Here is an 8,530-nt window from a genome sequence, read left to right as displayed (position 1 = left end):
GTGGGGGCCCAAACCAACCAGTCATTTCAGTCAGCCGTGTGGCAGACCCTGTTGCTGAAATGATGGGTTCGTCAATGTTTTTCTTTTCAATCTAAGCCCCTGCAGTTTTCTGTAAGAATCTGCTTCGCTATGATGATCAACAAGTCACAAGGGCAAACACTCAGGGCTGGAGGTGTAGATCTTAGGACCAGCTGCTACAAGCATGGCAAAGGTGTCACTATCATTGGTGACACCCAGAGAGGCAGCGAGGGAGATTGTAATGCAGTGCGCGCAGATAAGCAGCGCAATGGTAAAAAGGAGGCATGGTCTCATAGGTAGGGGTGTGGCCTGTTTTCCTGAATCTCCATTTTGTTGCTCCGGGTATCCCGGGGGTTGAGTGCTGCACCCGGGGACTAGTGTGTGAGTGGTGCTGGCTCCTGCACAGTGACAGAAACTGGGTGTTGCACGTAATGTTACAGTGAAACACCCATATTCTGTCACTGAAGAGGAGCCGGCACTTTGGTGTCACCCCCCTTGGCGGGTGACACTCGGGTGTGGGCCGCAACCCCGTTGTGATGCCACTGACCCATGGGAAGCTTTACGTGGCTTACCCATGTGTTAGTAGCCCCAAGCATCTTTTGTGTTAGTCCCTGAAGAAAAACTTCAAATATTTACAAATACATTTTGTAATCAATGGGCCTAATTCAGTAAGGATTGCAAATTCTGCTAAGTAACAGAATTTGCAATCCTTTGGTTCGCATGCTGGGGCCACCCAGCATGCCGCCTCCCTTCTTGACCACGCTGAAATTGCAGTCTCAGTGCAGTTCAGCGTGATCATAAAAAATGGGGTAGCCTTCTGTTGGTGCAGACTGTATGTGTGCGCAGGAAGCCGCCACCATTTTTGTGATCGCAGCTGCTGCATGTGATGTCATGCAGCAGCTCTGACCACGCCTCCTGTTTCTCCGTTGCCGATCCCATTTTGTAGCCCTGCCCATGCACCGCTCCATCTCCGACTTGGAAATGGATTGTTGCTGACCCCCCCAGCACCGATTGACAGTCAGAAGCGATCGCATTATCTGCGGGGTGCCGCAGAAAATGCAGGCGCATGCGTATGCTCTTAGCAATTTTTGCAGTTGGATTGCTTATTGCGATTGCAATCCAACCTGAATCAGGCTCTATTACCTATCACAATGCACTGCGGGTAGTACAAAATGGGGTTAATATAAGAGAAAACCCCCCCAGAGCTGTGCTCCTTAACTGTCCCTGGTGGCTAGTGGAGCGGCTGCCCAGTAATCAGTGTCCACGCCAGTGCGCACATGGCCCACCATCACGGTATAGTGTGGGCACAGAAGTCCCTTACCTCCCTTTCATCAGCGGCCTCGTGATCCCGGAGGGCGGTGTGTGTGTGACTGACCTTAGGAAGAAACCGGAGCCTCCGCTGCAGTGACCCAGCAACCAGGGCACGGGAGTATACTGCGCCGCTGGGAGTGATGGAGCTGCAGTAAAGATATCTATTAGACCTAACCTGCTGCAGCCCTTGTAGATTCTTATAAAAAAAAGTTCTTCTTTTCTTGTCAAAATGAATAGCTAAGAATAGGCTGCCTGAGGCAGCCCCCTGTTAAGTGGCCTGCTACTGAAGGCACCAACTACAAACTGAGCTCCCTGTTCATGGAAGCGAGGTTATAGAGCAGGGGGCGCTGAGCATCTTGGGAACAGTCAAAAGCTTTGAGCCTGTTGGTGCCTCAGATCAAGATCCTACTCTACACCCCAATGTGAATCCTTGTGGAGTCCAGTGTACCCCACAGAAGAAATTAATGTGTCACACCCATTGGCAGCAACATTAGAATAGCTGCTGATGGGCACAATTGAGAAAGGAAGGGGGGAAAACATTTGAATCCAGCACATATATGTAATTTGAATATGTAATTTGTACCTTCCTACTTTAAAATGTAATGGATGAACCTCACCCTGTGAGAACTATCTTCATGATCAAGAGATCTCATACGCAAGAAAAGCATGTGTTGGGATAGGGCTGTGGAGGGCGGCTGCTCGAGCACACCCCCGTCAAGTTAAGGAGATTCAACTGAGGAAGCACAAGGGAACTCTTGTCTGGGGACAACAACTGCAGGGAGACCACATCTTTTCAGATGAAAATGAGAGGGCGGAAGGCTGCCTAATACTGAAGCACCCTCAAACCATATGCAACAACTAGTACAAGCATTCCTGGGGAAAGGTCTGCAGCAGACGGATTTGCATACGGTGATGTCATCCAAGCAGTGGGCCAAAGTTGGCTGGAACCCTCATCTGCATATGAAAAGAGAAAAGGGGCGCTTGGATGACCCCTAGTTCGCATTGAACACCCCCCACCCTCCTTTGGTGTGGGGCTCATGTTGGCCATGCCTCAGCCCCTGAAGCATTCAAGCTGATTTCTTGCAGCAGCTGGGCACTGTAACAGCTCCAGAGCTGCTCTGTAAGGCAAATAAAAGGGCGTGGGCCCTGCAACACCACCTGTAGTTCGCATTGTGCGTTGGAAGGCACAAAGTAAGCAGACGGGAGAAGTCAGGATAGTGCGCAAGGGCATAGAAGGGAGGGGCTCAAGAAAAGAGAAGTGGAAACAGACAGCAAACTAGGCTGGAGAGAGACCTGAGACAATGAGATCTAAATTATACCAGAGCCAACCAGGGGAAAGCACAAATGCAGTCCCCCCCCCCTACCACAAATTATGCAGTCGAGATTCCCACATTTGGGGAAATCACAGAGGTCAGCATACCCAGAATGCAATGAATGAACCTCACCCTGGGAAAACAATCTTCATGACCATGGTATCACCTAAGCAAAATAAGTATGATTTGAGATAGGGCTGGGGAGGGCCGCTGCTCAGGCACACCTCCGTCAAGTAAAGGAGATTCAACTGAGGCAGCACAAGGGAACTCTCATCTGGGGACAACAACTGCAGGGAGAACACATTTTCAGACGAATGTGTGAGGGCAGAAGGCTGCCTAATACTGAAGCACCCCCCAAACAACAAACCAAATGCAACAACTAGTGCAAGCATTCCTGGGGGAAGGCCTGCAGCAGATGGATTCGCATATGGTGATGTCATCCAAGCAATGGGTATAGTTGGCTGCAACCCTCGTCTGCATATGAAAAGAGAAAATGGTCACGCAGGGCATGGCGGCCTTTGTGGGGTTGCGCTTGGATGACCCCTAGATCGCTTTATACACCCCCATCAGTGTGGGGCTCATGTTGGCCATGCCCCAGCCCCTGAAGCATTCAAGCTGATTTCTTGCAGCAGCTGGACCCAGTAACAGCTCCAGAGTTGCTCTACAAGACAAGTAAAAGGGTGTGTGCCATGCAGCACCACCTGTAGTTTGCATACACACATATATAGGACAGCATCTCTTATATGCCCCAGGGGCAATAAAATAGTATCCTTATCTAGGGTATCCGTCCATGCCGCTACAGCACTACACATACACACCCAGGCCGACGCAATTGCCGGTCTGAGTAAGGTACCTGAATGTGTATAAATGGACTTCAGGGTAATCTCCTGTTTGCGGTCAGCAGACTCTTTGAGGGTAGCCGTATCCTGGGACGGGAGGGCTAACTTCTTGGATAAGCGTGTTAATGCTTTGTCCACCCAAGGGGAGGATTCCCATCGTTACCTATCCGTTGATGGGAAAGGATACGCCATAAGAATCCTTTTGGAAATCTGCAGGAGATTCCCAAGCTTTTTCACATAACTCATTCAGCTCGTGTGAGGGGAAAAGGTTACCTCAGGCTTCTTTCCCTTGTACATATGTACCCTCTTGTCAGGGATAGGGGGCTCCTCTGTGATGTGCAAAACATCTTTTATTGCCATAATCATATATCAAATGTATTTTGCCAATTTTGGCTGTAACTTTGCATCATCGTAATCGACACTGGAGTCAGAATCCGTGTCGGTATCTGTGTCAACAATCTGGATAGTGGGCACTTATGAGACCCTGACAGTCCCTGCGACATAGGATCAGGCATGGGTTGAGACCCTGACTGTCCCAAAGCTTCAGCCTTGTCTAATCTTTTGTGCAATGAGTTTACACTAGCATTTAAAACATTCCACATATCCATCCAATCAGGTGTCGGCGGAGACACCACATTCATTTGCTCCCGCTCCTCTCTAATATAGCCTTCTTCCTCAGACATGTCGACACACGCGTACCGACACACCACACACACAGGGAATGCTTTTACTGAAGACATTTCCCCCACAAGGCCCTTTGGCAAAGCTGGCCCTAACCAATATGATGTCCTAGGCAAGATTTTGCCTGGTGCCCCCTAGCACCACCGCTGGTTCCGCCTCTGACCTTGCACCTCTTTCCCAGCACCATCAACCCTCACCCATAACAGTACTTATTTTGGTGTTTGTACCCCCTATATTTTAAACAGGAACAGTTCGCACATTTGGCGCACAGTCAAAAAAGGGGTGTGTTTTTGCTGGCAATGGGCATGTCCACACAATAGTACCCCCAATTAAAATTCCGCCACACAGTACTGCAATTTTATTCACATTTGATCACGCGATAGTGTCCATAATTCACATTACATCCCACAGTAGTATCACTTTACCTTATAAACGTTACTTCTCACAGTAGTGCTCCTTATTCACATTACATCACACTGAATTGCTCCTTATTTACATTACACCACACCCTATTGCTCTTTATTCACATTAGACGACACAGTAAATGCCCTTTCTATACGCAACGCTACATATTAGAGCACCTTATACACATAATGCCACACATTAGTAATGCATTTATACACATAATTCCACACAGTAATGCCCCTTACACATATGAGACACATCATTAATGTCCTTATAAACATAATGCGTCTTACACATTATGACAACCTTTATTAATGCCCTTTTACACATAATGGCCCTCATTCCGAGTTGTTAGCTCGCAAGCTGCTTTTAGCAGCATTGCACACGTTAAGCCGCCGCCTACTGGGAGTGAATCTTAGCTTATCAAAATTGCGAACGAAAGATTAGCAGAATTGCAAATAGACACTTCTTAGCAGTTTCTGAGTAGCTCCAGACTTACTCGACAACTGTGATCAGTTCAGTCAGTTTCGTTCCTGGTTTGACGTCACAAACACACCCAGCGTTCGCCCAGACACTCCCCCGTTTCTTCAGACACCCCCGCGTTTTACCCAGAAACGGCAGCGTTTTTTCACACACACCCATAAAACGGCCAGTTTCCGCCCAGAAACGCCCACTTCCTGTCAATCACACTACGATCAGCAGAACAAAGAAAAAACCTCGTAATGCCGTGAGTAAAATACCTAACTGCATAGCAAATTTACTTTGCGCAGTCGCAGAGCGAACATTGCGCATGCGCAATTAGCGGAAAATCGCTGCGATGCGAAGAAAATTACCGAGCGAACAACTCGGAATGACCACCCTTGCGCATGCACAATTAGCGGAAAATCGCTGCGATGCAAAGAAAATTACCGAGCGAACAACTCGGAATGACCACCAATGTCCCTTACACATATGCCGCACATTATTAATGCCCTTATACACATAATGACACACATAGTGCCCCTTACACATATGTTGCACATTATTAATGCATTTTTACATGACACACATAATGCTCCTTACTCATATTCCGAACACTACTGCACAATCAACCCACTCACATGCACACAGCACTCACACTGCCACTAACACTGTGACCTCTGCCTCTGCTTGGATACAAATGTGTCCTCATAAATCTTGCCTCAATGCTAACGTTGGGGCACCTTTTTTTTATTAAAAGGCATCTTATTTGCATTGCTATGTTGTTAGGATGCACACGCAGCTTCTGCTGATTAAAATGATATGCAGCACGCCTATATACTGTGTGAGACTGTGGCTGTATCTGCATATGAAATGCTACACACAGAATATAGGCATGCCGCATATCATTTTAATCAGCAGAAGTTGCTGATGCCCCTAGGCATATCAAATGCCCTAGGCAATTGCCTAGTTTGACTATGCCTATGGCCGGCTCTGCCCTTTGGAGAGACAGAGAGAGAGTATGCCAGCACATACACCAGCGCTATATAACCCAGTAATAGCACAGTAACTTAATGTTTGCACAGTAGCGCTGCTGTATGTAATTTGTGCCAAATTATGTGCCCCCCCCCCCTCTCTTTTCAACCCTCTTGTCTACCGTGGTATAAGCAGGGGAGAGTCCGGGGAGCTTCCTCTCAGCGGTGCTGTGGAGAAAAAATGGCGCTGGTGAGTGCTGAGGGAGAAGCCCCGCCCCCTCGGCGGCGGGCTTCTGTCCCGCTTAAACTGTACAATTGGCGGGGGCTCATACATATATACAGTGCCCAGCTGTATATATGTTATATTTCTGCCAAAAAGAGGTTTATATTGCAGCCCAGGGCGCCCCCCCTGCGCCCTGCACCCTTACAGTGACCGGAGTATGTGAGGTGTATGGGAGCAATGGCGCACAGCTGCAGTGCTGTGCGTTACCTCAATGAAGATCATGAAGTCCTCTGCCGCCTCTGAAGTCTTCTTTTCTTCTCATACTCACCCGGCTTCTATCTTCCGGCTCTGCGAGGGGGACGGCGGCGCGGCTCTGGGACAGACGGCGAGGGTGAGATCCTGCGTACCAATCCCTCTGGAGCTAATCCCTTTGGAGCTAATGGTGTCCAGTAGCTTAAGAAGCAGGACCTTGCAACTCGGAGAGTAGGGCTGCTTCTCTCCCCTCAGTCCTTCGATGCAGGGAGTCTGTTGCCAGCAGTGCTCCCTGAAAATTAAAAACCTAACAAAATACTTTCTGTCAGAAAGCTCAGGAGAGCTCCTGAAAAGCACCCAGTCTCCACTGGGCACAGTATCAAACTGAGGTATGGAGGAGGGGCATAGAGGGAGGAGCCAGTGCACACCCAGAACTAAAGTCTTTCTTTAAGTGCCCATGTCTCCTGCGGAGCCGTCTATCCCCATGGTCCTTACGGAGTCCCCAGCATCCTCTAGGACGTTAGAGAAAATAGGATTTTAATACCTACCGGTAAATCCTTTTCTCTTAGTCCGTAGAGGATGCTGGGCACCCGTCCCAGTGCGTACTGTGTCTGCAGTTATTAAATGGCCCTTAACTCCAGAACATTTATGTGGAGACAACTTTCCCGACTTGACCATCTTCCTTGGACGTTTTCCCCCTGTGTGACTGCTCCCCAGCCTCGGAGGGTTGCATCCATGGTCCCTAGGATCCAGTCCTGGATCCCGAACCTTCGCCCCTCTAGGAGGTGAGAACTGTGCAGCCACCAATGGAGTGAGATTCTGGTCTTGGAAGACAGGATTATCCTCCGGTGTGTGTGTAGGTGGGATCCGGACCACTTGTCCAACAGGTCCAACTGGAACACTCTGGCATGGAACCAGTCAAACTGAATGGGCTCGTAGGCCGCAACCATCTTACCCAGCAACCAAATGCATTGATGGATTAACACTCTTGCTGGTTTCAGAATTTGTTTGACCAGGCTCTGGATCTCCAGAGCCTTTCCACTGGAAGAAAACCTCTTCTGTGTCCAGTATCACTCCCAAAAACAACAACCGCGTCATTGGGACCAACTGCGATTTTGGCAAGTTTAGGAGCCAACTATGTTGCTGAAGAACTGTCAGGGAGAGTGCAATGTTTTGCACTAACTGGTCCCTGGATTTCGCCTTTATCAAAAGATCATCCAAGTACGGGATAATGGTTACTCCTTGCTTGCGATCACCCTGGTGAAAATCCTCGGAGCCGTGGACAGACCAAACGGCAATGTCTGAAATTGGTAATGACAATACTGAATTGCAAACCTCAGGTAGCTTGATGCAGAGGCTAAATGGGAACATGTAAGTAGGCATCCTTTATGTCTACCAAAACCATGAAATCTCCTTCCTCTGGACTGGAGATCACTGCACTGAGAGATTCCATCTTGAAATTTAATTTCCTTAGGTAGAAATTGAGGGATTTCAGATTTCAGATTGGTCTGACTGAGCGGTCCGGCTTAGGGACCACGAAGAGGCTTGAATAAAAACCTTCTCCCTGCTGACTAAAGCCGATTTGAACAATCGGTGAGGGGGAACGTCTTGAAACCCCAGTTTGTACCCTTGGGACACTATTTGTAAAACACACGAGTCCATGTCCGAATGAATCCAGAACTGACTGAAGAGTTTTAGACGTGCCCCCACTGGTGCGGGCTCCTGCAAGAGAGCCCCAGCGTCATGCGGTGGATTTGGCAGAAGCAGAGGATGATCTCTGCTCCTGCGATCTTGAAGAGGCTACAGACCTCTTCCCTCTTCTCCTTCCTCTACCTGCAAAGAAAGGGGAATCTTAACTTCTTGCATATCTATTGGGCCGAAATGACTGCATCAGATAATGATGCGTCTTCATCCGTTGGGAGGGAACATAGGGCAAGAAGGTTGACTTAACTGCGGGAGCTGCCGAGATCAAATTAACTAGGCAGTCACCAAACAACGCTTCACCTTCATAGGGAAGAGACTCCCTTTCCTCTTGGAGTCAGCATCAGCATTCTC

General features: G+C 48.6%; 1 non-coding gene across 1 annotated transcript; it reads right to left on the bottom strand.

Moving 5' to 3' along the window:
- Positions 1–2,658: 2,658 nt before the first annotated feature.
- Positions 2,659–2,825, bottom strand: LOC135034401 (U1 spliceosomal RNA). Its single transcript, XR_010229639.1, has one exon. It is a non-coding gene; the product is annotated as a U1 spliceosomal RNA (small nuclear RNA).
- Positions 2,826–8,530: the final 5,705 nt, after the last annotated feature.

The sequence above is a fragment of the Pseudophryne corroboree genome, unplaced genomic scaffold, assembly GCF_028390025.1.
Source record: "Pseudophryne corroboree isolate aPseCor3 unplaced genomic scaffold, aPseCor3.hap2 scaffold_581, whole genome shotgun sequence".
Lineage (NCBI taxonomy): Eukaryota > Metazoa > Chordata > Amphibia > Anura > Myobatrachidae > Pseudophryne > Pseudophryne corroboree.
The sequence above is the reverse complement of the archived record's forward strand: the minus strand, read 5'-3'. Positions and strand labels throughout refer to the sequence as shown.